The sequence below is a fragment of the Macaca fascicularis genome, chromosome 7 (genome assembly GCF_037993035.2).
Source record: "Macaca fascicularis isolate 582-1 chromosome 7, T2T-MFA8v1.1".
Classification (NCBI taxonomy): domain Eukaryota; kingdom Metazoa; phylum Chordata; class Mammalia; order Primates; family Cercopithecidae; genus Macaca; species Macaca fascicularis.
The window spans coordinates 155,586,992-155,610,392 of NC_088381.1; the positions used below are offsets into that span (position 1 = coordinate 155,586,992).

General features: G+C 38.8%; 1 long non-coding RNA gene across 4 annotated transcripts in view; it reads right to left on the reverse strand.

The window, feature by feature from the left end:
• LOC123574626 (uncharacterized) overlaps positions 1 to 23,401 on the reverse strand; it is a 184,754-nt gene that overhangs the window by 13,404 nt on the left and 147,949 nt on the right. For 2 of the 4 annotated variants that reach the window (XR_012416227.1, XR_010587932.1), the window contains one exon: positions 9,455 to 9,572. This is a non-coding gene — a long non-coding RNA (uncharacterized lncRNA). Of the gene's footprint in view, positions 1 to 7,367; positions 7,764 to 8,478; positions 8,704 to 9,454; positions 9,573 to 23,401 lie in introns of those variants that run through there. The other 2 variants (XR_012416228.1, XR_006699649.2) reach the window with 2 other exon arrangements.

The window sequence follows — 23,401 nt, forward strand, 5'->3', positions numbered from 1 at the left end:
ATATGTTTTGCTTGTTTGTTTGCTTTGTTCTATTGGGTTCCTCAGTGGTTTGGATGATACCCGTCCACTTCGAAGAGGGTGATCTTTTCACTCAATCTACCAATTCAAATGCTAATCTCTTCTGGAAACACTCTCACAAACTCACCCAGAAATAATGTTTTACCAACTATCTTGGCATCCTTTAGCCCAGTCAAGTTGACATATAAAACAAGTTGACATATAAAATTAGCCATTACAGATTTATTGTTGCATGCTCTCTTTCAAGTTTTTTAAAACAAGAGTTTCTCTATACAGATATAAAGATTGTTATATCTGAAGAGACTTTTCCATCTCTATAACCTCAAGATAAATTATGTCCACGCAAAACCTCCTATTTTGTAGGGTACATTTACAAGTGCCACATCCATTATTTACTGAATATCTGTCAAACATAAAGGACTCTGTTCAGTGAGGGATGTACTGTATCTTGTGAAATGATCTTCATTACAACCTTATTCATCAAGTATTCTTCTCTCCCTGAGGAAATCAAGGCTCAGAAATGCTAAGTAATTTATCTTGAGTTCTCTTATGAAATATCTGTTGTCCTGTGACTTATTACCAGGGCTGGCCACAAAATTTGTGAGATCCACTGAAAAATTAAAATTCAGAGCCCCTGTTCAAACAAAACAGGAAACAGTTAGTGTTCTTAAGTGCACTAAAATGTAATGCTTTTTCTTTTCTTCCACTCTCTCTCTCTCTATCTGTTATGGTCATGTTTACTTGCTACTTAATGTTATTCTTGGTAAAGAAAAATTAAAAATTTAAATTATTAACATGAATTTTACCATGTATCTTTACATTATGCAATGCCAGTTTTAAATACAAATATATTTAATTTATATGTGAAATCACAAAATCTCTGTATTTGAGAATTCATACATGTGTATACATTTCATTTAAAGAAGGTAAATGCACAACTTAACTATTTTTATTTCACTTGTAGATGCAACACTCTCTACCTTTGGCTTACTGACAAATAAGGAAGGACTGAAAGGAAAATGGACTATAAGTTATTCCTTTCATTCAATGTCATCACTTTCATCATAAGTAGTTGAGTAATACAGGGAAGAAACATGAATGAGAAAGACAATGAGAGAGTGCCTTCATCCTTAGTGTTTTCTAGAATGCCATTGCCTTTTTTCTCTACTCAAGGCAAGTTCTGCTTCCAAAGGAGTGCATGGAGAATCTGGGGCAACCGTGCCTCTGATTATAGAGTCGTTAACACAGCACAATTACTTCGTACTTCTTTAATTCTTGCTAAACTCCACATATGGTGGGGCCACCAGAATTCTGCATTAATGAGGCATCAAGAGCTCTATATATGAATGGGATGATGACAGCAGACAGACACACTGTGCGTATCTCCTCTGCCCACATGCATGCTCCATTGTCCCATCAGATGTCATTTGGCAAAACACAAGTTCAAAAATAAAATTATTAAGAATTTCAAGACAGCCACAGCAGAGTATTAAACCAAAGCCCATGCCTTTCTGATTTGGAGGCCCTGTGTGACTTCACAGGTCACGTGCATACGAAGTTGGCTCTGGTTGTTGCCACCAATCGTTGGACTCCTGCCTGCATCTGAGACCTCCTCTCTGGCAATTCATTCCCCTGCTTCCTACTCTCCAGACTCAGTCATTTTTAGTTGTTAAATATTTTCAAGCAATTTCATGCCTCACTTCCTTCACATGTGCTGTTCCCTCCACCTGGAAAACCGTTCCCCCTGGTATTCACATGCTCCTCTGCTTCTCGTCATTGAGGCAACAGCTCCAATGTTCACTCCAAGTTTTCCCCAAGTGCCCTTTCAAACACTTCCCTTTGCTCTAACATGGCACTCTATTTTATCTTCTTTATATAACATGTCATTATTTGAATCCATCTTATTGATGCATTCACTTTTCACTGCCTGACTCTTCCATTAGAATGTGGACTCTGGGAGAGCCACCAACTCATCTGACTTGCTCACTACTGAGTCCAGATCCTAAAACCTGGCCGAGCACAGGGCGGGCGCTCAATCTGTATTTATAAAGTGTACATACAAATGAATGAATTACTGAGCTTCTGCTAGACCACGCCTTATGGTTCCTTCTCAATAAATATCAATTAAATTATAAATGTGCATACGATGATGAATATAGTGGAACTCAAGGTCCTTAAAAGGAAACAATTGTGCAAAAGAATTAACTATAATAGGGATGAGATAAATTACTTAAAAACAGATATGTAGAAATGGCCACGTATTTCCCTCCACCCCCACTCATTTCCCTTTTCCTTTCCTTGCAGCAAAGACATAATATGGAGCTGGTAACAGCCCAGCTGTTACCATGGCAACTGACTATGTGGACACAAACTTTCAGCTGAGCTGAAACCACATGATGGAGAAAGAATTGTTTGGCCAAAGCCTGTGGGAAATAATTACAATGATGACAGAGGAAAGAATTAGCCAAGTAAATTGGTTTTGAACAACTGCATCTTAGGCAGATAAGAAAATAGAAGCTAAAGCTGAATCACACCTAAAAATATCTATCTTTACTGGAAAGTCACACAAAGTAAAAACAAAAAAAATCCACTTTGTAAAGAAACAAAGTTAAATACAAGCTGATCTGGAGGAAATAGTGCCTTTTCAGACACTTTGGTCATTTCTAATTCAAGTTGAAACTGAACTGGCCTACCTTTGCCTGAGTTTCAATATATCTTAATACAATTCAAGAATTCTTGAAAAAATAATGGGTAAATCAAATATTTAAAAATCATATCTGAATTTAAGTGCACTGCTTGGCGTGGTTTATAAAGAAACTTCGGGAATATCCTTCTGTTAAGCAAATAATTCCTTTTTTATAGGAGTAGATGGTCCTTCATGCATAGATCTTATAAGCTTTTATATGATAAATATTTTAAAGCCAGATTCCCCCAGTGACCAAACCAGCATTATTTAACTGGTTATTTTCAAATGATGTCATCTTTCTGGATCTCAGTTTATTCATGTGAAACTGGGAAAATTAAGATTTTCCAGCCACCGACCTCACCTTTCAACTTCTCTGCTTCTTAAAGTTATCTGTAAAAATACACACAAACCAAATACCCTGAAAGTTGCCACACTTGCTTTTTATTTTCTCATACACATTTCCCCTCTCCTGCATTTCTCCCTGATCACTGTCAAGCATAGACTTCACCTTTTGTGCTCTCAGAAGGTGGAGAGGTTTCGATTTCTGTATTTAGGGACTCTGTTTCCTTGATTCAGTTCATGAAATTAAACAACAACAACAAAATATCTTATTTAAACTAAGAAAGTGGCTTCTCAAGGAATCATTTCAGGATTTTTGAAGAAATGAGATTAGAGAAATTCAATAAATATATAACCACCTAAACCATCTGTATTAATAAATTAAAGTCTCTTTAGACAGGCTTCCATTAAAGAAGGAGCAACTCATACATGGATGTATCAAAACAGTGACCCGTTCATTTCTTTATATGCTTCCAGGTCAGTGCTTAGCTTAGCAGAGATTGTGACTTGCTATATATACGTATGTTATATTAAGCTGATTTTTCTAAATTCTTCAAAGATACTACAAGGCAAGTTTCATTGTCATGGAACATTCAAGGATTATCTATATCCATCGCCCATGTTTCTAATATTTCTTTCCTTCTTATCCTTCCCTAGTAGTTTTTTTACCAGTCATCCTGCAAGGTGCATCCTGAAATTCAACTCAGTTCAATCTAATAGTTATTTATTTGTTTTTAGCAGTGTGCTTGGCACCAAGGATAAAAGAGAGAGAGCTATAGATCAACCACCTTCGAGGAGTTTGCAATCGAATTGAAAAATGGATCTGGGCCAGAAAATAATTCAATAATGGTAGATGGATATGAAGATAGAGGAACAGGCGTTGATTCAGAAATCTGAATTTCAGAAATGATGCTGTTCAGAATGGTGGAGAGACTTCAAGGAGGTGGAAGAATCTGAATTGGACTTTCAGGAATGGGAAGAATGTGGTCAGCAGGGAGGAATGGGAAAAGTATCTGTAATTAGTAGAATAATTAGAAGAAGGACCCAATTGGAAGGACCCAATGAGCATCTGCTCATCTCAGTGATTGCTGACTATGCCACCGAATACCCAGTCACTAAGTCCTTTTCTCCTCTTCTCTTCTCTAGTCTATTTTTATGATGGTCTATCTTCTCATAGGCTCTCCTTCCCCAGGGGAATATTGCATCCCACCTTGTAATCACCATAAAACAAAGCTATGGCCACATAATTTCCATGTCCAAAACTCTTCAGTGGCTCCAACATCCAAAAAGAAAAACTCCAGTAAGTTTATTAATAACTCACAACCACATGTATTCCTTCCTTTATCTTTCCTCTTCTTGCTCTGTCCCAAGTGGCAGAGCACAGGAGATGTGATCCCTCACCTTCTTCCTCTCTTTCCAGGTTCCAAGTGCTTCCTCAAATATTCAGTCCATTCTCCTACCCTCCCTCTTCCTCTCATCTCTCTGCAGTTCTAATTCTCTTCCAGGAGTAGATCTCTGTCCTTCCCAAGGAAATTCCAGATGGTCTTCTGATTTTTCCAAACTGCCTTCTCATCCCCTTGTCCTGATTTGCACAAAGGGAGCAGGCAAGAGGATCCCAAATTTCTCTTAGGCAGTGAATGAGGAAAAGGCAATCTAAACACTTTAAGATTTTCCTGTTGAATATATTAACTCATTAAATAACCCAAGAGCCTTTTGAGGTAGGCTCAATTATCCCAGTAAGTACAGGGCCTGAGGCCAAGCTAGGCAGAAAAGAAGGGACTGTAACTTCAGTCTCTTCCACTAAAATTCAAGGTCCTATCCATGACAATACACTGTCTCCTTTTTTGTCCTTTCACAAATAGGTTTTCAAAACAGGCATCAAGAAAAAGTGCCAAATGGTGGCTTGATATCTCCTACATTTTAGAGAACAGACACAGGATGGTTGAGTGGATTTTTCAGCAAGACAGTGAGTCTGTCAGACAAGCAGAGAGGAAGCCCAGCAGCCCAGCCTTTGCAGCTTCCTCAGACAATTTGAACAGCTTTAGAAACTTTTCACTTAGGGAAATTAGAGGCTTAATACCAGCAACACTGAATGTTTCTCAGGAGCTTGTCTCTCTAGAATCTGTAGCAGCTGTGTGCAAATTAATCAGTCATTTGCAGGCAACACAGAGAGCGGAGATTGGGGAAACAGCTGGGCATATTTATGAAAGTTTGTCAGGGATGTAGCAGCGTGTTCAGAGGTACCTTCTTCCTTAAGTGTCATTTTGCTGGCAAAGAAAAGGAACAAGTGAGACAGATCCTGCCTGTGTCTAGAGGATTAATTAAAGCCTGGCAGAAATCCGAAGCTCAAATCTCTTCTCCTTCTAATTTAGATGAAGATTTACGTGAGAAGGTCTGCAGAGCCAAACTGCATCGGGCGTGGGCACAGTGCTGATGGGCAGCTCATCTGATAACGCCAGTGGCATTCAACTTTGAATGTGTGCGATGCAGTGCCCTGCAGCAGATTGTGACACTCAGCGGGGGGTCTGATTTGAAGTACCATGGCCCAAGCCAGCCTCATCTCTGCCTGCCCCTCCCACTGTACCTTTCCTCTGATTCCAGCCTCCACCCAAATTCAGAGAAAGGATAAAAGGAACCACACCAGAGAATCCACAGTGGGTCTAAGTAAACCTAACATGCCATGACTCACTTTTTTTTTTAATCTCTAAATATATATGGAGAAAGCACAGACAATAAAAAGAAATCAACAGCACACATACTGAGAAAAGGGAAGGAACTCTTCTCACAAAACTCATTGACAAGCAGTGATAACCTACTTTTGGAGAACAAAGGTTCTGTGTTAAGCGACTTTGCTCACTTAATTTGACCAATTTATGTGCCTCTGTCATAACAATACCCTGCTGTTGCTAGAACCCTTCCCATTACTGAACTAGGTGTCTTTGGAAAGGTGAATCCACTCCCATTTCTTGAACACTTAGGGGAAGACTATTTCCTAACATTTGCTTCAAAGCCAAATGTCAGGCCCTGTAAATTGTTTTACATTTTGTTTCACTGCCGGACTTCAGATTTTGCATCAATCTATTATTGAACAATTCAATTTTAGGATCTAATTATGATGTCAAGAAGTAACTAGCCTAAATCCAGGTGAGAAAACCTAAGGCACAAAACAGTGCAACTTCCAGTCTCATTGTTGGATGAAAGAGAGCAGCAGATGCAATCTGAGGTCCTCCAGTCCAAGGTACAAGGGTAACAAGAACTCTTCTGTAAGACTGGATGCTGGGGAAGCAATTAGTTAATATCTGAACTAGAAGGAGATTAAGAAATAGAGTTCTAGCACAGGCCTGAAAATTGGGTTCCCAGATTAAATACAGGATGTCCAGTTAAATCTGAACTTCAGATAAATGATGAATAACTTTTGAGTTAAATAATCCTAGATATTGTATGGGACATGCTTATACTCAAAAGTCATTCATTGTTTATCTAAAATTCAGATTTAATTGGGTATCTGTATTTTTAAATCTGGCAACCCTATCTGTTAAGAAGGAAAATGGGAAATATTTGGCCATGTCTGAAACTACCTTTGCAAAATATGACTGAGACAGCGGAAGAGATCTCATTTCACAGACTTCATCTTGCTTCTGTCCTCCAAGCTGTCCTTGTTCATTCCTGGGCATAAGCTAAACTAACTTAAGGAGAAACTTTGTTTGTAGTTTACAGTTTAAACAAAGACAGTAACAGCCCTTTCCCAAAGCAGACTTCCTTCTTGCCTGGGGACTAGATCAACATTAGCCACAATATTAGAAATTATTGTTTAGGAGTCATGAAGCTGGAGGCTACAAGATTCTGACCCTCCATAAACCTCTCCTAAGATCAGTGCTTGAGATATTTTGCAGACCCTACACTTGGTGGATCAGCTGGCACCACCCAGATCAATTAACTGGCTCATCTGATCTTGTGGCCCCCAGTCAGGAACTGACTCAGGACAAGAAGACTGGGTCGACGCCCTCTGATTTCATCCCTGACCAATCAGCATTCCTGGCTCACTGGCTTCCCCCATCCACTAAGTTATCCTTAAAAACTCTGCTCCCTGAATGCTCAGAGAGACTGATTTGAGTAATAATAAAACTCCAGTCTCCTGCACAGCCGGCTTTGCATGAATTACTCTTTCTCTATTGCAATTCCTCTGTCTTGATGAATCTGCTCTGTCTAGGCAGCAGGCAAGGTGAACCCCTTGGGCAGTTATGTGTCACGAAAAAGAGTCAAACTGTAAAATATTTGAAGAGATTTATTCTGAGCCAAATATGAATGACCACATCCAGTGACACAGCCCTCAGAAGGTCCTGAGGTGGTTGGGCACAGCTTGGTTTTGTACATTTTAGGGAGGCATGAGACATCAAACAAATACATTTAAGAAATACATTGGTTTGGTCTAGAAAGACCAGACAACTCAAGGTGTGATGGGGTGGCAGAGGGGGGAGGAGGGGGCTTCCAGGTTATAGAAACATTTAAACATTTTCTGGTTGACAATTGGTTGAGTTTGTCTAGAGACCTGGGTTCCATAGAAAAGAAATGTTCAAGTTAAAGTAAAAGATTGTGGAGACCAAAGTTCTTTTGAAGTCTTATGGTAGCTGTTCTTAGGGGGAATAGATGACAAATGTTTCCTATTCAGACCTTTAAAAGGTGCTAGACTCTTACTTAATCTCTTCAGGATTGGGAGGACCTGGAAAAAAAAAAAAAAGATATAGCTATGTAAATAGAGATTCTTTACAGATATAAATTTCTCCCCACAAGGGACAGATTTCCAGGGCCATTTCAAAATACGGCAAAGAAAGATGTTTTGGGGTAAAATATTTTGACTTTCTTTTTTGTTGCATAACGTTATGCCAGAGTCAGATTGGAAAGTAAGTCACAATATATGGGGTTAAATAAAACCCATCTGACGAGAATGTATGGTTTGTAAGGCATGACTCTCCAGAACCCTTAGATAGGAATTTGGGCCAGTTTAAAAAATTAGAGCTTTGTCCTCAGCACTCGTATTAAATACAACCGTAGTAGACAGCTCCTCTGGTTCCTGCCCACAGCCTGGTTCTGCAACACATTTTTGTGCATGTTCTTGCTTTTTTTTCTAACCAAAATTTGTCTCAGCACCATAGCTCAGTCTCTGGCACTTTATCTTTCTGTTTCCCAACTTCTTAACAGAGACATTCCCCAAACTTAGGTTTCACATTAATATTCTACGAAAGTGTACCAGGGCTCTTTGGGGATTGCATATGCAAAATTGGGTTCAATGTGCTGTGTTCTTACTCATTTTTTTAGCTCATACTAAAAAGTGTGCATGCTATTTTTTAAATGCATTTCTGTATCAATCAGAAGACATTCAGCTGCACTAACAGACAACCCAACTTAAACAAACAGTAGTTTACTTTCTCACATACCAAGAATTTTGGAGATAGCTTGTTTACAGCATTGATTCAGTGGTTCAACAACATTAAGGTCAACTCTTCTGCTGTTCTCTGGATCTTTCTTTTGTGATAGCAAGATGGCTGCTGTAGCTCCACCCTTTACATTTACATTCCAGCAGGAAGAAGGAAGAGTAGAAAGAAAGCAAAAATTTCTCTAGCACCCACCTTGACCAGTCCAGGTCACGTGGATACTCTTAGCTACAAGGGAAACAAGAAAAGAGACAAGAGGATCTCATGATCATGACCTGAGGTTCTGGGTGTGTTACTGTCTGAACACAGTCAAGATCCTCTTTATAGCAAACAAGGTGAAATGAATATTGAGTAGGTACCCGAGCATGCCGCAATTCTGTATCTTTAAATATAGTTTTATCTTCATCCTATTGGAAATATTTGTTTCACTTACAGTCCAGGATGTCACAAGAATTTAAACATTGTAAAAGATGCCAACTACAAAGAAAACATTCCGTTGTACTTTTTGGTGAGGATTAGTGCCTAGTAGACTGCAGAACTTATACAAAGTACTGAAGAAGTATGTGTTGCTGACTGAGGAGATAAATGAAAAACTGTAACTTGGATAGATAACAAAAGCAGAATTTTATTGTCATGACCTCCGTTGTTGACCACAGTCTCTTAGTGATTACATTTTTAACTTAAAAGGCTTTATTTGGTTTTATTTTGTCTGTATTTTATTCAGTAATACAGCTGATGCTTGAACAACATGGGAGTTAAGGATGCCAAACCCCTGCACAGTTGAAAATCCAATTATAACTTTTGAATCCCCAAAAACTTTACTAAAAGCCTACTGTTGACCAGGCGCCTCAGTGATAACATAAGCAGTCAATTAACACATATTTGTGTATCGTATGTATGATAAACTGAGTCTTACAATGAAGTAAGCTAGAGAAAAGAAAATATTAAGAATATCATCAGAAAGAGAAAATATATTTACTAATCATTCGTTGGAAGTGGATCATCACAAAGATCTTCATTCTTGTCTTCACATAAAGTAGGATGAGGAAGAGGAGAAAGAGGAGGAGTTGGTCTTATTGTCTCAGGGGCAGCAGCAGCTGAAGAAAATCACATATAAGTGAAACCATGTAGTTTAAATCCATGCTGTTCAAGGGTCAACAGGACATAAAACATCCCTGTCATGCAATATGGGAGTTCAATATGCCTTAGCTGGCTCCAGCTTGTTCCTTCCGCAGAGATTTAACTAGTGTCTCCCATCTGAGATATCACCACAGATCTGTGCACCACATCCATCCCATAATTTTTCTTTCTTGCTTTTTTTTTCTTTTTGAGATAGAGTCACACTCTGTTGCCCAGGCTGGAGTGCAGTGGCTCAATCTCAGCTCATTGCAACCTCCTCCTCCTTGGTTCAAGTGATTCTCCTGCCTCAGCCCCCCAAGTAGCTGGAATTATAGGCACACGCCACCACACCCGGCTAGTTTTTGTATTTTCAGTAGAGACAAGGTTTCGCCATGTTGGCCAGGCTGGTGTGGAACTCCTGACCTCAGGTGATCCACCCGCCTCAGCCTCTCAAAGTGCTAGGATTACAGGTGTGAGCCATGGCGCCTGGCTCTTCCCATCATTTTTCTATACACTGGACACAAATGCACATGTTATTTCTGGTTTTCTTTTAAATAAAAATTCACATAAATGCAAATCACACCATACATATTGCTTTTTGTTTTGCTTAGTTTTACTCCACAATAAATCCTGAAATTCATCCAAGTCAGCATAGTATTTTATTTTAGACATTCCTAGTAGCAATACCTCACCTGCATCTAGCACTTAAGAGTTTGCTAAGTCCTTTCACATATATTGTTTTATCAGACCTTCACTACAATGATCATTATCCACATCTTTCATAGATAAAAAATCCGAGGGTCAGAGAGGTTGTAAAAGTCAAAAATAAATCCCAGATTCAGCCACTCCCAACCCAGTGCTCTATTTCAACCATGTGTCTGTGCCCACAAACTCTTACTAAATGTGCTTTATGGCCCCTTGACATATGTTCATCATTAAAACATTTTTGCTTGGGCAAGTTTCTGTAATCTTTCATATCCATGACCCCAAAAATATATGATCTCCTGATCTAAATTAATAGAGAGGAAGAGAGAGAGAGAGAAAAAAAGGTAGTGGAAAAAAGGAAAGGGACAAGGGAAGAGGTGTCTGGCAGTAGCTTTAGGGGAATTTAAAACTATAAGGGGTTATTTCTAGTGATATTTTTTACATACAAAATTGTAAAAAGGAGCTGTGAGCAAATGTACAAAAGTTTCACAGAGCTGAAGTACAATCCTTGAAATCAGCATGGAAAATTCAGTGCTTGAATCTGACCTGTGGTCAGAATGTTTGGCACATGAACATACACACACACACACACACACACACACACACACACACACACACACACGTGCTTCTAAGGAGAGAAAGTCTGTCCCAATTTCCCTCTGCCTCGTGTTCCTGACACACTGCTTTACATTAGCTCCAAGCCAAACCCCAAGTGAAAGCTGGCTCTACGTTCATGTAGCAGATTTGGATTTTCTCTAATCCTTAAAAGGCACTGTCACGTGTGCTTCAAAACATCATAAAAACAACTTGGAATGCCTCTTCCAAGGGGCAGAAGAGAAAATCAATACATTCTGATTTTCTCCTCCGTTAAACTCTCAATGACTGAAACAGTAGTGTAGCTGGGGAGAGTTTAGTAGCTCAACAACCACATACTAAATTCTTCTTCTTCAAGATTATAGGGCCTTATTTAGGTGTCTATTGGCAGAGTTTTAGAGCTTTAATGGGTTCAAAACTGCACCAGTAATCAGCAAAAATAAATAGTGCACTCATGTACAACTCATGTAAGTATGACGATCATTATTTGTGGAACCATCTGGCATAATAGATTTCCTCGCAGCATGGGAACTAAATGATACAATGCCATTAAAGTTAATAAACAAGAGAGATTATTAAGTGAAATGGTGCCATGAAATTGGTGAGTGAGGATTTCAGAGGCACTTTGAATGTTTCTCAGCTAGAAGACAGACCACGTACTAGGTAAGATGGATGGAAAATCTCAAGGATTTGGTCATCCTTACTCCCCATAACCAACTCACTGGCAAATCTCATCAGGTCAATTGTCAAAAATTCATCTGGGAATCATCGACATTTTTCTTTTTCTTTTTTTTTTCACCCCTGCCTTAACAAGGCCCATCTACTTTTTTCTGTTTCTACAGCCATGACCACAGTCCCTGCCAACATCACCTTAGACCTGGATCCCCGCAAATCCTAGACTGGCTTATTTTCTTCCACTTCCTTTCAATGTACTCTTTACAAAGCAGATGTCATCTTATGTAAAGGTAAACCCTGTCACTCATAGGCTTAAAATCCTCCAATGTCTTTTCATCTGTATTTGTTTTCTAGAGACTATCATAAAGTACCACAAACTGGGTGGTTTTAAAGGATTGAAATTTATTGTCTTACAATTCTGGAGGCTAGAAGTCTGAAATCAAGGTGTTGGCAGGGCCACAGCCCCTCTGAAACCCAGAGGGCAATCCCTCTCTGCCTCCTCTAGTTTCTGTGGTGTGCTAGCAATTTTTGGCATTCGTCAGCTCATAGAGGAATCTTTCTAATTCTCTAGCTTCATATGGCATTGTGTCTGTGTCTTCATTCCTCTTCTATCTATGGTTGTCTGTCTCTGTGCCCAAATCTCCCCTTTTCATAAGGACACCAGGCCTTTTTATTAGGCCCACCCTAATGATGTCATTATAACTCTATTATATCAATAAAGATGCTATTTCCAAGTATGATCACATTCTGATTCTCAGTCTTAGGACTTCAACATATCTTTTTGGGGGGAGACACATGCAGCCCACAACATCAACCTAGAGCAAACCTGAAGAGCTCGCTTACTCAGTTAGCAAGGTCCTACCTGCCTGTCTCTCTAAGCTCACTCGGCCCTCCCCACACTGGCCTCTTGACATTCCTCCAGCTTGAAGCTCTTGGCTGCCGCTACCTGGAAGGTACTTCCTCTGGGATGTGCTGCCCCCACTTATCATCAAGTGGTTCCTCACTTATTACTGCGTCAACAGAGGCACTTCCACATTTTATGGGGTCTGAAACTTATACACCTTCTGGAATCTTTTATGAAAAAGAGCACACAACTACACATAAAAACACATCTGCAGCCTTGGAAGGGGCCCGGGCACAAGAAGGTCCCTGAAGCCCATGGTTCATTCTCGTTGTGGTAAAATTGCTTCTGATCCTGGGAGGGGGCATCTTTGAGTACTTTGATCCAAAGAAGTCCCTACCATGTATTCTCTAGCCACCCTGCTTTATCTCCTTCTTATCACACTTGTCACTAGCACTTACTAAATCTGAAATTATCTTAGTAATATATCTACATTTTTTACATGTTGTCTCCTCATGCCAAATTGGAATCTCTAAGAAAGGAAAAGTTTACTGATTTTTACCACTGCAGCTTAGATCCTAGCACACAATGTCTTGTATAGAGTGGGCACTGAGCAAATATGTATTGGATTCAGAAATGGATGAATGAGTGAATAATAATAGTTATCAATAATAACAATAAGTCCTGCAGCACTTACTTTGTTTCAGGCACAGCCTGCCATTATCCCCCTATCTTTTAAGTGGAGAACCTTCCCTGCTCCTAGGTTAGTAGAACATACTCCCAGCTGGCTGCTGGTCAATGGCAAAGCCAGTATTTGCAGCTAGCACTCTCGATCTAGACTCCATGCTCTGAACCCTATACTATCCTGTCTAACATCAAGGAAGCTTGCTTGGCTGACTCAGTGTTCAGCTCTATGGTCCAGAGAGAGAAGCAGTAGATTCCCATTTCATAGGGATAAGGATTTTAAAGAGAAGATCATGTAACTTGCCCTCCACACCACACACATAAAAAAGGGACTTTTGTCCCAGGGCTCTGATAGAGCAATGGAGACCATCCGAAGAGTTCAGCTCCACAAGGTCATCTCCACCTAACCTTGCCAGACCAGACATTAAATTATCAGAGATCAAGTCCAATATGCAACCCAATAGGAGCTTTCTGTGGCCTCCCCAAGGCTTCAGAATTATTATGGGACCTCTGCTATTATGACTTGTGTGCTCCATCCTCTGAGTGGTATGTGCGTACACGCATACAGAAATGATAACAGCTGATGTGAAACATTCTTTAGGTGTGACCTCCTTTGCTGACCCATTGGACTTTATTCACATCACTCTTTATCCACTGAGTTTTAGAAAGAGGAAAATATTCAGTTCTTAAATTTAAAAAGTAAAATCAATAAAGACTTTCAGATTCTTCCTGGCATAAAACAAACTCTCTTTGACTTCTCTCATTGATACACTCAACAGGCACTGTGTGCTTTGGCTCTTGCTATCATAAATAAGGCAAAAAGAGAAGTCCACAGAGGTCTCTCACTTTTCTGAAGCATAGCAGCATCAGACAATCAACTTTATTGGAAATGAGTTGATGAGACAAGAGGGCAAAGTTGATGGGAGGAAAAAAGAAAGTACATATTTTTAAGCAAAACTCCCCTGTATTGTGAAATATCCCTATGGAGCCCTTCTTTGAAATAACCCAGCAGATGACCATCCCATCCAGTACCACCTGCCCTGCTTGTTTTGCTCTGTTCTGTTTTGTAATCTTTCTTTAATCCATGATAACAACCCACAATCTCAAATAGCTGGAGGGGGGGCGTTCTCTCTCACCATCATGTAGGCCAAAGGATGAATTTTATTCCCAGAATAACTGCATTCACAGAAGTGATATCAGAAAGATGAAGTGAAAAGCATGAATCCCAGTCTACCTCAGTTTTATATTTCCTGATGTTCTGATAAGAAGAAAACACCATTGGACAAGGAGAAAGATCTGACTTTTTTTTTTTTTTTAACAACAAGCCGTGGAGGAACAAGGGAAGACCACTTAAATCCTTTGCTCTTCCTTTGGTTAGAATTTCCCCCATTGCCTGAGATGTTTGTTATTTATCAAATAAAAATATTAACTAGGTCCCCACACTTATACTCTGAATTTAGAATATATCATCAGAGAAGGTGCAGAAAGAATGGAAGGTTTTTTTTGTCTTTTCAAATTGTTGTAATCAGTTCCTAGTGGTAAAGAAGGTTTTGCTTCATGTAGTAGGTTATTTCTTATTGTTGGAATAGAATTGTGCTTAAGGATATAAGATTCAATAATTTATTTTAGGCTTGAATTTTTCTTAGCTCACTGGAATCACAGCTGAGATTTGTGCACTGCCCAAGCTCAATAACTTGTTCCTCCCTGACCCAGAATCCATGGAGATTATAACAAAGGCCCCCGTCTAGGTCTGGAATATATACACCTGGGACCTTGGGCTACTGGTGTTGCAATGAATTCAATAGAAAACATTCTATTCTGAGAGCAGGGCTCAAATTCTGTGAAGTGATTCCCTAGTAGGGTCAGTCACATTATTCCTCAGGCCACTGCACAGACTGTGTCACCTCAATGGGTTTTCATGGACATGGTCAACACATCTCTTTCAGATGAAGGTGGCACCCCTTTTTCTGCTACCAAAAAGACTTTACAACACAGTGGTTTCTCACAAATTTAGGAGTATAGGGTCCTTCTAACCATGATTAAATTAGGTCCAAAGCAGGTCAACACACCTTTAGAACCGTCAGGCCTAGAATGCTGTGTCCAGATGACCTGGCCGTACATCTTGCACAAAGTCACTGCCTGTTAAAACCAAAGCAAAACAGCAGATGGTGCTTGGATTCACTACATTTCTCTTTGAAGCTCTCCAGATTCACAAGCTGATGGAATCATTCTCTCTTTTGAAGAGTAGGGTCCTTGATAGCAGGGGCTTTTTGCTTGTCCTTACATTTCCAAATTCCAACAAGCAACACTTCAATACATGTGTATTTGTTCATTCATTCATTCAGAGCATGTTCACTTAACTATTATTTTCCAGAATACAGTGGTGATCAAAACAGAGTCCTTGCTCTTCTGGAGTTTAAGAACCAATCTTGATGTCAACTGAAGATTTATATAAACTGGCTATTACAATCTGTCATAAGAATTCTGAAATAAGATACACAGGGCAATGAGTGAATGAATGACTAGATAAAGATGCAGACTCTTGCTTTCCAAGGTTCAGATAGACATTTTGTTGTGTGAATTGAGAAGGAAAGGGCTTGTGTTTTTACAACTTCATTACTTCATTCTTAGGCACCAGAATACAGATGGACAATCCTCTTATTACATTAAATGCATATGCATTACTTTTGTTCCCAAACTCCCAAACACAGAGCTCTGACACCTCATTGATGTGATAGCTTATGCATATGAAGGGAGAACAGCTATTGAATTTTCTATCAAATAATTTAATTTCTATTAAATCTATATCTTGACAAAGCCTCCACCAATAAAATTTTTTGCCAAATGGCTAAGAATAAAATACACTTTGGACATTTAATATGAAATGGACAGTTTCAAATAGCTTTACACATGTTGAAAGTTTAAAAAGTTGTTTGTTAAGTACTTCAGTTATAATTCATTTAAAAATCCCATTATGTTTGGTTACACAAGAGTGGCTTTAATACACTTAAAGATGCAGTACTCCTTAGCTGTGACATATTTATAGTCTGAACATTAAAAGGTTTATAAAATAAGGCTATATTTTCTCAGTGTCAAACATCCCTCAATGAAGACAATTATTCAGTCTGCCTGTTTGTAATTAGGTATGAAATAATTTATGGTTATGAAGATAAGTGAGCAAAAATTTCTGGAATAACTGCATATTGTATTTTACTATTAAAAGATTTTCATAATCTTTCCAGGGTCTGAGGAGTCATAAATTGCCTGGATCGGATTTCCACTGGATTTCTCTTGGAATTAATAAGCATATGGATCTGATCTAAGAATGTGTGTCAAAAATATTGAAGAGAATAGCTTCACACAAAGCTGAAAATGAAATGAGATTGACATAGGCTGACTTTGGTTTGGAGAACAAGAGCAATGAGCTGCCTGTAGTCAACCCACAAAGAGAGTCTGGCAGGTCTAAGCGACAAAGAACACCCTACTGGGGTCAGAAGTGCAACCTAGGTCCTAATAACCCAGGGCTGGAGAGCTTTTCCTCTTCCACACTCCCTTCTTTTTGACAAATACTAAGAACACTTTCAGCATGTTATCTCCATGCCATATCTCTACATTCCTGGGATATGTAGTTGGTTAAAAGCAAATTCAGTCTTTTTCCTCACTACCTCTGCCAGCAGAATCACCAAACACAGGAGACATCAGCCTGTTTCTTCTATTTTTGTTCTTCAATTCAAAAGGAGTAGTGAAAGTATGGCACTGCTATAGTTTTTATCAAAGCATTATTTTGTCCAATATATTTGTCTTCATAACTTCTCAATTAATATCCACTTTTTCCCACAACCTAAGCAGATATTGTGCAGTTCTCCTAATATTTTGCAGTTCCTGAAACTTCAAAAATGTTTTATGTAACTTACATTGCCTTTTCAAAGTTGAAATGAATTTAAGAAACCTCTGTAGAACACATTTTTTATGTTCCCAGAATTTCTTGCAATTTCCAATAGTTAGTCAAAAGCTGGAACACACAGTTTGACATAATACAATCCCAACCCCTCATTGCCATGCCGTCCTAGAGAAAGCCCCTATTAAGCCTAAATAGAAAAATTGCCAAGCCAATTAAGTGTGAGTGAATCTGAATGGGCTACGTGGAAATAGCCTCTGAACAAATCATTTCTGCCAACTCACATTCAGTGAGTACTCACAGAGCACTTGGCCGAAGGCCAGAGATGGAGATTTCACCAAATGTAAAGATGTAGTTACTAAACAGCAAATCTATTCAGTAGTCAGAGCAAAGCTGCCGGCTCTACCTCCTTTCACAAGTGACCCCTGACACTTTCAATTATGGGAGCTCACCAGCACTCTGCAATCAACTTTTCTAGAAGAAATAAATTTCACCTTAAAACTCCGAAAAGTTTGAAACTAGGCTACCATAACTAAAAGGATACATTCTGAAATGCTTTGCAACTGCAATTTTTTTAAGATTGTGTAGACTATGCTATCGACCAGGTGTACTAAGCTGAAGCTAAGTGAGGGTCAAAAAACAGAACAGGTGACAAGAGGCCACATCTAGCAGTCAGTCTGTAGTATATGACAGGAAGCAAAAGTCTCCTTGGTCTGATCAACTCCTAGAGACCATTTAGTACCATCTTAATTTATTCTTTTATTGATATTACAGGATAATGGTGCAGAACCAACCTATTAAAACAAGCACCCACAGTCTCCCTGAATTTCTCCCACATAGGGGTGGTTCACACATGTGAAGCACACAGGTATGGCTGTGGAATGAATGAAATATTATTGTCATTATCTCTGTTTCTTTGCTGATGATTCTTTCTATTTGAGGATAATTTGCAAAAGCAAAACAGCAGAGGCATGAGGGAAAGATGGAAAGTCAGGTAAATCCTAAGATAAAAGGAACCAAAATATCATCTAGTCTAACTCCCCTGCTATATAATAAACCTATCCACAATCACATTCATCTGGGTTTGTTTGAACATTTCCAAAGAAATGATATGTTAAAGAGTACACATTTACTTCTTTGCAGAGTAGACCATTTCTTTGTTGGATAGCTCTAATTATTTTAAAACTCCTTCTTATATGGAGCCTGATTTCTAACCCATAATTTCTAACCATGGTTCAAATTATGACCCCTTAAAACAGAATTTGTCAGCTTTCCTACACAGACTTTCAAATATTTTAAGGCAGCTGTGATGCCTTCCCCAAATTTTCCTTTACCTGAGCGAAATCATCCCATTTCCTCCAACCAATCACTCAACCATTCAGTGTGGTTTCCACATCCTTCATTATCCTGGTAACCATCCAGATAGTTAATGACAGTCTCAAAATGCAGCACCCAAATCTGACATCCATACTCCACATATTCCTACGGTACTGTGGCAATTGGCAGAAATTTCTCCATGCAGGGTTAATGTTATGAAACACCTTTTAAATTAGCCAAAGCAGGGGTCCACATTTTCTGCTTGCTCTATGTCTTGTACTTAATTTACAGTGTGGGCCACTAGCCATTAGGGAGGTGTGGGGAATGTGATTGTTGCCAATAATTGACCATTCCCTGGTTCAGGAGATACATAAAACTCTAATGGAACCATTATTCTTACACCCACAGGATATATAACAAGAACAATAAAGTGATGCATTTGCAATATCTGCTTTTTTTAAAAAAAAGATGCATTATGAAAATATCCATCTATATTTTATCTCACATGATGATGAACAAAGTAACTACCTCAAAATGAGATTCTTATGTTAAGTGTTAAGAGGGGAACATACATAGCCTTGCAGGTACACACTTTTCCAGAGCACACTAACTGCTGAAACATCTCATTAATGCATCACTGTCATAGAGCTAGATGACTTTGGGCATTGTAACATTGGCTTCCATGGCAACCTGTTGTCCTTGCACACTTATTTGTTGAATTGTTTGTTGGTGCATGGAACTGTGCCATAACTAGAAAAGTAAGTGCTCAGTCACCAAGCAACTTCAGTGATCAGATTGCATAAGGCTCTTAAAGTTGGAGTGCTTTTATACTATGTACAGACACCTATAAGACATTTTTAATGTATTTAATGTATTTCTTTTAAAAAAGTTTAATTGATAAATAAAATCGTACATATCACAGGTGAACAATGTGATGATTTGATTACATATGCATTGTATCTTGATTATCACAGTCAAATTAATTAATATCCACCACCCTTCATAGTTATACTCTCTCTGTGTGTATGTGTGTGTGGTGAGGACACTTAAAATTTGCTATAGAATTTCAAGTAAACAATGCAGTATTATTAACTAGAGTCATCATGGTGTACTTTAGATCCCCAGAACTTATTTATCTTCCAGTATCTCCCTATTTTTCCCCACATTCCAGTCCCTGGAAGACACCACTCTCTTCTCTGCTTCTAAAGTTTGATGTTTTTAGATTCCACATATAAGTGATATCATACTGTATTTTTCTCTCTGTGTCTAGCTTATTTCACTTGTATAATGTCCTGCAGGCTCATCCATGTTGTCACAAATGGTAAGATCTCCTTCTTCTTATGAGAATAATATTCATATATATATATATGTGTGTGTATATATATATATCTCTCTCTTTACACACACACATACATATACCACATTTTTTAGTCCACTCATCTGTCAATGAACAGTTGGTTTCTGTATCTTCACTACTGTGAATAATACTGCAATGAAGATGAGGGTGCAGGTATCTCTTCAAAATGTTCATTTTATTTTTTGTGCACATATACTCAGACGTGTAATTGCTGAATCACAAGGGAGTTGTATTTTAAATTTTTTGAGGAATCCTCATACTGTTTTCCTGACTCTCATCTACAAAAATAAGAATGAGAGCCTAGTTGGGCCAATATGGACCCCAAATTGTTAGAAAACTCCTGGGTTAATTGTGTCGTAGGAAGGGAATCAGGATATGCTGATACGAAATGGGAGACATTAAGATTGATAATTATCAGGGTTGAGGCTAGCCAAGAAGTAATGATGCTGTGGTCTGAATATGTCCCTTAACATTCATGTGTTGGCAACTTCATCCCCAGTGAGACAGTGTTGGGAGATTGAGCCTTTCTGGAGGTGTTTAGGTCATGAGGGCTCTGCCATTATGAATAGATTAATGGCATTATAAAAGGTCTTGAGGGAGTGGATTCACTCTCTTCTGCTCTTCTATCAGGTGAAACAACAGCATTCATTGCCTTTTTGCCCCCCTGCCTGCTGCCATGTGAGGACTCCAGATGCCAGTGCCTTGATCTTGGACTTTCCAGCCTCCAGAGCTGTGAGAAATAAATTTCTGTTCTTTTACAAATGACCCAGGCTATGGTATTCTGTGATAGCCACACAAAACAGACTAAGACAAATGACAATCACAACATTTGTTATAGTTACAAATAGTAACTAATTATAGGTGACAAATAGTTATAGATAATAACAACTAACATCACTGAGGACTTACTACATTTCAGCTTCTTTCTCACACATTTAGTGCCATCAATTCATTGTAATGTTGTGAGAAAAAAATTGAAAAAATAAGAATCATTCATCTTTGGAAACTTTGTAAAAGGCATTCAATACATTTTATAAGCGGATTATAAAATTATGATTATGATTATGATTACCTGTGAATGGTGCAGTTTATGAAGATGATGTAGTCACACATGGTGTCATATGTCCCTGAAATAAATGATCTCACCATTCCACACACAAAATTTTGAACTAGTTCTGTTTTGTGTTTGTTCAGTCTTTCCCTAAGGAGGCCACTTCTTGGCACTCCTGGGGTCTCAATCTCTGCTTGTTCATTTCTTTCTTTTCTCATATAAGGACTAAGGAGCCAGATAACTAAAACTAATAGAATTACAAAGCAAATGGGAAGGCTTCCAAGACAGTCCCTAAATCAAGCAAATGCATGAACGTTAATATCCAAACTTTTTAATATCTATTCACAGACCAGGTACTTTTTTCTTCTTCTTTATTACTCTTCTTATTGGATATAGACACGAGCCAGGAGACCTGTGGATACATAAGTGTTAAGTATTTTCTCCAGTATATCACTGCTTCTTTTTGATGACAGTCTTATTGCTGCAGACTTGGCAATCTTATTAAATAATCATTTTTAAGTGAAAGCACTATTAAGAGACTGCATTTGATGGGAAGAGTTAAACTCCTAGCCACTCTCACCTCTATTAAAAAAAACTCATTGGTATTGTCAAGGTTAGCATTTCTCAAATTCTTTTGACATTGAGAATTTTTAGTTATAATTTTTGATACAATGTCGAACTGGTGCTTATCAACTACAACGTGCATTTACAGTGAATAGCAAAAATAATTTTTAATTTCTGATAGTGTGAAATTAAAAATTAAATTATTTTGTGAAATAATACAAACTGTATTATTCTTTTCTCACACTGCTAATAAAGACACACCCAAAACTGGGTAATTTATAAAGGGAAGATGTTTTGTTTTGTTTTGAGATGGAGTCTCACTCTACTGCCAGGCTGGAGTGCAGTGGTGCAATCTTGGCTCACTCACTGCAACCTGCACCTCCTGGGTTCAGGTGATTCTCTTGCCTCAGCCTCCTGAGTAGCTGGGACAATAGGCACGCACCACCTCACCCGGCTAATTTTTGTATTTTAGTAGAGACGAGGTTTCACCATGTTGTCCAGGCTGGTCTTGAACTCCTGACCTCGTGATCTGTCTGCCTCGGCCTCCCAAAGTGCTGGGATTAGAAAAGAGGTTTAATCGACTCAGTTCCAGATGGCCAAAGAGCCCTCACAATCATGGCAGAAAGCAAAGGAGGAGCAAAGTCATGTCTTATGTGGCAGCAGGCAAAAGAGCATGTGCAGGGGAACTCCCCTTTATAAATCCATCAAAGCTCATGAGACTTATTCATTATCATGAGAGCAGCACAGAAAAAATCAGCCCCCATGATTCAATTACCTCGTACTGGGTCCCTCCCATGACGTGGGAATTACAGGAGCTACAATTCAAGATGAAATTTGGGTGGAGACACAGCCAAGCCATATCAAAAGCATATGTTGAAATTATAAGACAAACAACTACCTTGAATAGATGGCATTCATCAGCTTAACTAGTAGCAGCTAAATTTTGCTTATGCAGCATTGAGTAGCTTAACTATCTTGCATAAATCCATCAGATAATTTCTCAGGCAACTCTTTTTTTTTGGATCTGACACATCATTGTTCAATGCATGATCGTAGCTTAAAAAGAACTGTCATATACTGTGTGGGGCAAATATTGCCAATCATATCCCTAACGTAAACACCCCAGGGTGGTCCCCAATGAGTCACTCTATGTATAATCCCATGCCCTTGAGTGTTGATGGAACCTGTGACTTGCTTCTAACCAATACGGCAAGAGTGAAGGGACATTGAAGAAGCCATTAGGTACACAATCAGTCAATTTTGAGCCAATAAAAAAATGATATTATTCTGGATGGACCTGATATAATTAGGTGATCCCTTTAAAAGCAGGTCCACACCTTCCCTGAAATTAAAGATTCGAAGTAGCAGAGACACGTTCTCTGTTGCTAGCTTGAAGAAGCAAGATGTTATGAACCCTATAACCCCAGGCAAATACATTTTGCCAGCAACCTGAAAGATCTTGGAAGTAGGTCCTTTCCTAGTTGAGACTTCAGATGAGTTTGAAACCCAGTTGACACCTTGATTTCAGCCTTGTGGAGAAACTGGGCAGAAAACCAAACTCAAGTATTCCCAGACTTCTGACTCATAGAAGCCATGAGATAATAAATGGATAATTGGTTTAGGCCACCAAATTGGTGATGATATGTTGTAGAGCAAGAGAAAATGAACACATTATCTGATAGTGATTCCCTTTTTGTGGTGCAATCTGTATTTGTAGTTGAGAACATTACTGCACAGCTAAAAACTGAACTGCTTTCACCAGACTTATCTGAAGTAAAATGTGGCTATGTGACTAAGTTCTGACCAGTGAAACTTAAGTGTAAATAATGTTGAGATATTCTAGAAGCACTTTTTAGTGACAGTATATACCTGATATGATTTGGCTCTGTGTCCCCATCTAAATCTCATGTGGAATTTTAATCCCCATATGTCTGAGGAGCGACCTGGTGGGAGGTGACTGGATCACGGGGAGATTCCCCCATCCTATTCTTATGATAGTGAGTGAGTTCTCATGAGATTCAATAGTTTAAAATGCGGCACTTCCCCCTTCTCTCTCTCCTGCCACCCTGTAAGACATGCCTTGTTTCCCCATTGCCTTCTACCATGATTGTAAGTTTCTTG